We start from the raw sequence: 5053 nt of genomic DNA on the forward strand, positions 1-5053 counted from the left end.
GGGGGGTATTAATCGACCTGGTAAAAGTGTGGATAGGGCTACCCTACCTCCCACTGCGATAAATAGTCGAAGGTTTACGGGAAAATTTTCCATGATGTCGTAAAACTACAATTCGAAGTTGTAAATATACAAGCACTTCGTATATCAACTTGAGATCAACCGACAATGCAAGAATGGGCTGTCGCAAATTAACAACATACTGGGTGGGTGATCTGCGCCGTGGTTTTTTTCTGCTTATGCTGTTCCGGATTCAAGCGTGCGGGCGGGCTTGCCTATCGTCGCTCGCAAGGGCGCCTTACGGCCCCGTGCGAGTATGCAACCCGTCCGCACGCATGAATGCGGTACAGTATAAGTAGAAACAAACAGGCCCGCCCTTCCGCCAAACGAAGTTGCCAGCTCCGCTTCGCTCCGCCGGCAACTCCGTTCGGCAGGGGCCGGGCCTGCTTGGCCTGCCGGTGGCGATTGTCGGGCCTGCGGCCCGACCATTTCTGTCACGCGATTTGCTGAAGAACATGATCGACTGATGTAGCGGGCCGCGGGCCTTCGGCCCGCTTAAACCCGTCATCTTTGCAAAGATGAGTTTTCCCCAAAGACTCGAGAAAGGGATGTAACGGTGAAGCACCGCGACTACAACCCACCCTTCTGCTTAAAAAACGTCTTTGGGGGTGGGTGGAGAGTTTCTTTCCTATTTTGCGGTTTTTAGGCCTTTTTCTACAACTTCTTGTTCACTATGGCAATTTTTACCTTATTTTCGTCAAAAAAAAAGACCCTCTAGCGCCTAAACGATTAAAGATAGAGCAAAACGGACGAAATTTTCGCCCAAAGGGCTCTACTTTAACAAATTACCCCTTTGGAGAACTTGAAAAAAAAAATTTCGGGAGAATTTTTGAACCTTGGATACCCCCATTCACACCCCTAGGGGTGGTTGCCAGGATTTGCCGTAGGCGTTTCGTTCTCTAGGAGTGGACCTAAAGATACCCTGAAAATTTCAAGTCTCTAGCACATCTCCTTCTAGTGGAACAGACAGACAGACAGACACACACGAGGTCGTTTGCATAAGCCCGCTGGATAGCTTTACAAAGCAGATGGGCGGGCTAAAAACCACGGCGCGGATCACCCACCCTGTATTTTGCCAATAAGTAACATTAAATGTAAATGTACGAGGATATTTTTCAACAACAGTATTCAGTTGTCTCGGAACCCGCGTGAAACCTGTTGTAGCCTGAGCATAGGGCTGACATTGTTGATTTTCTGTTTTGATTTGCTATCACCGATCGACTGATCTCCGCAATACGCAACCGGGCGGCCAGCAACCAATTCCTATTGAGCCTTCGTAAAAAGGAATCATAATAATAATTCAAGATTGTTACTGTACATTCACCCCCGTACCGACTTGCAACCGAATGACTAGTAAAACATATAGTGGTCATGGTCATATTTGCTCGAGCTTGGGGACATTGTTCATAAATATGAGCATATTTTTCACAGTGAACGCATGTGTGAAAGTAATGCATGGAACAGGAAAGCAGTTGTTCCCTGCTGCTCTGCTCGTTTCGTTCGACTCTCACTTCTAAAGTGCACCACGAAACGTCCTGAAACTGTGAAAAATTTTGTCGTAAATTTATAAAAGTTTTGTAAACTCGAATTATAATTTTAGTTGTAAATTTACGACAGTACATTTTTTACTCGCCAAGGGATTTGAAGTCGATACATACTGCATGTATTTTTACAATTACAAATTGTAATTTTACGACTTGCGTCAAGGAAAATTTTCCTGTAAACCTACCTACTTTTTTTCACAGTGGAACGTTGTCTGACTGAACACATCGAGTAATCTATAGACCAAACAGAAGGAAAAGTCAAACATTTATTTATTTATGTCCTGGCGGGATACAGGTTCGCCCGTGTTCGCCTCTCTTCTCAGAAATCAGGGAGTTGAGAGTCTGCCTCACGTGTCATGGTCGCCTGCAGAAACCTGTGTCAAGTCCAGCCGGCTACAATGACAGAACACCTGCGTGCAGATTCCTGTCTCGTTTGCTTCGTTAAGTTTTCATTTTCTGCCCACTGTCGTGTTTTTCTGAAGTATAGCCTGCCTTCCATAACGATTCGCTTGATTAAGTTCCCTATTAATGCGTTTACTTTTGTGACTCCTGAAAAAGGGGTTGGGAGGACGCACTTGAAAGAAAACTGACCCTACTCGTTCTTGTGTCATTATCCGGCCTAAGCAAACCAATAATAGATGATGGTGTTCGGGCTTATGGACATACCCACTAGACTGTCCCAGAAAAAAGTCAAGTTGAAGCTATTTTCCGCGCCGGGTCTTAATCGATTCTACTTCGAAAAACAAAGTTTACGTGTACGGCGATTTTCGATTTTCGAAAAACTAGACTATGCGCGTTGATTTGAACTTTTTTCAAACGCCTACACTGCTCTAAAATTGCCAAATCGTGCTCGATTTCGACAACTCTAGGCTCTTCGCTTTCACATGACATTCCTATGTTGAAAACCGCCGCCGTCGAAACCAGGGTATGGCAACGCCCTAGGGTCGGGGCGGACCTATCCTTTGACCACGGCGACACGAGATTGGGGTACTACGGGTAGTCGCACTAAATCTGCCGTTGAGATATTCGGATTGCACCAAGGGGGCAAGAAATCCGTGAACCATGTGTACACCTGCCGGGTAATCATCAGGCTAAAAATAATCGAATTCAACAGAAATCGCTTGTACTGAGCGGGAAAGAAGTGGAACTGGTACAAATTAGTCGAAATAAGCGTTTTCTACAACTAGAAAACCTAAGGAATGATTATAAGCAGACGGGAATCACTGGGAATCAAGTATTTCGGGAATCATGTGTTCACATCAAAAGGGAGTTTTAGCCCCCCGGCACAAACTGTTCAAATCAACGCAGAAATATGTGTGCAAACAATTGGATTGTTTTAATTTGTTTAAATTGAAGGTACAAGTCCAAGTACAGTATGTGGGTGCAAGACGCCTTAAATTATTAGGCCCGCTGAGCGCTAGCCGGTTTAGTCTGCTCGCATATGTAAGAACTCTATCATTGTCTTCCGAAAGCGGATCGACGCTCGATTTTAGCACAATGTTTAATGGAGATTTTTGAATATATTTCGTTCAGATGTTGATGAAATTAGTATCCGCACCGATAAATAAAGTGTGCAACTGGCATGCATACGGTAGTGTTGAACACTATAGTGCACACACTTAGGTGTTGTAAATTTGAATGCTTTCAAGTGTTCTACAGTTAATATGAACCATTTAATGTTTTGAACAGTAAATTTGAACACTTAAAAGTGTACACTGTAAACCAAATTTTTGCGATTTTACGAAATTTTTCTGCCCAATTTTCTATTACGAAACCTTTGTTTTCGACAAATACGATACAGTACAAATTGCTTTGTAAAATCCAAAGATGTCACTAAACATAGTGAAATTTGTATATACTGTGTTCAACTTTTATGACTAATGACAAATTGCATGTCGTTACACCTCCGAAATATTTTCGTAAATTATTTTTTACAAAGCATTTCGTAACCTTTTTTTCGTAGATCCACGAAAACATTTTACAGTGTATCGCCAAAAAGAGCGATACTGTGAATCCAATTTCACGACTCTTGGGAGAGCGATATTAATTGCATCGCGACATTTTTGGTTACGGATAAGACTCATTTTGAGTAATTTCCGCAAACGTCGCTCGTTTAGAGTCGTTTCTGCGACATTTTCTGTTACAAAGAAGACTCGTGTTGATAAATTTCGCAAAAATCGCTCTAACAGAGCGATGGAGCACTCTACGTTTTACAGTGCACTTGCATGTGCACACCAGTTGAACACTTTATTTATGAGTGCGGTCTAAAGTTTTTGTTTACGTGCTCGGATACGTAATTACCCATGGGTTAGTACACTAAAATACAAGTGTGTGCACGGTAAAACTGTTCCTTGATATCAAAGGACCATCGGAAGGATTCAAGGACGGGATAGGGAAAATTGCATGGGGCGTCCTTGAATCGTTCCGATGGTCCTTCGACAAGAAGGAACAATTTTCACCGTGTGGACTTCAACGAGAATTTCTACGTTCCTAGCAAGCAGCATATTTGAAAATCTTTCGTAGTGCCACGGTCGGCGAACCTTCAACAAAAAGGTTCATGAATAAAATACGCGAATTCCTCAAAATCCGTTTTGTGTTAGTTTTGAACGACCTGTGGGCCACTGTGCGTGGCCAAAGAGTAGCGTAAGCCCAAGTCTCCGCGGCCATCATAGTGAGTAGCCTTGTAAGAATAATGCAATACCTGGCAAAGCTAGTCTTAGAGGTCCAGATAGCTTACGGTCTAAATGCTATGCCGCAGTTTTACTTCGCCAGGTGGGGCCGTGCCTTATCGGCAGCCACGAACGACGCCTGTTTGCCTGCCACACGAGCAGGTCGTGCTTGTTGTTCGTGAATGCAGATCAGTTTTAAGTGTGTTTTTCAGGCCTGTGACGAAACATTCATTTGCGGCGAGTGCAACCGACGGCGCGCGAACAAGCATGGAAATTGTCTGAAATGAGGTGGAAGCCGCAGCTGGACCAACTAAAGTTTCACGTTGCTGTTCATCGGAACTGCATCTGTCGTCAGCTGTATGAGACTGCTAAATACAATCTGAACGACCTTTGCCGTGCGTCATTGTAAACAAAGATGTGAAATTAAAATGGTTGGTGTGTATAAAGCAGAATGGCCGCCTTTATGGTGTCCTCTCATTTCGTGCTTTATGACTGTGCTCGCACCAATCACTATGGCGCCACGACGCGACGAGTCTGCTTCTTTTGCTCAGGTCTAGTGCGCATGCTGAATTTCGGCGCCGAAAACTTACTAGGGTACTCCGCTCTCTAAACTTTGCTCTTGAAACAAGAACGAAGTCAGAAATCCATGTTAGATTGAAATAGTGCGCCAACGAGTACAACGCAGCCTGCTATGCAGATTCAAGAAGAAATGTTTTCTTGATTCAAAAACAGACTTTTGTGGAGCCCCGGCGGGGTTGGCTTACGGGGCGGGGGTGGGATGTG

Source organism: Frankliniella occidentalis, unplaced genomic scaffold (assembly GCF_000697945.3).
Source record: "Frankliniella occidentalis isolate FOCC.00 unplaced genomic scaffold, Focc_3.1 Scaffold6, whole genome shotgun sequence".
NCBI lineage: Eukaryota > Metazoa > Arthropoda > Insecta > Thysanoptera > Thripidae > Frankliniella > Frankliniella occidentalis.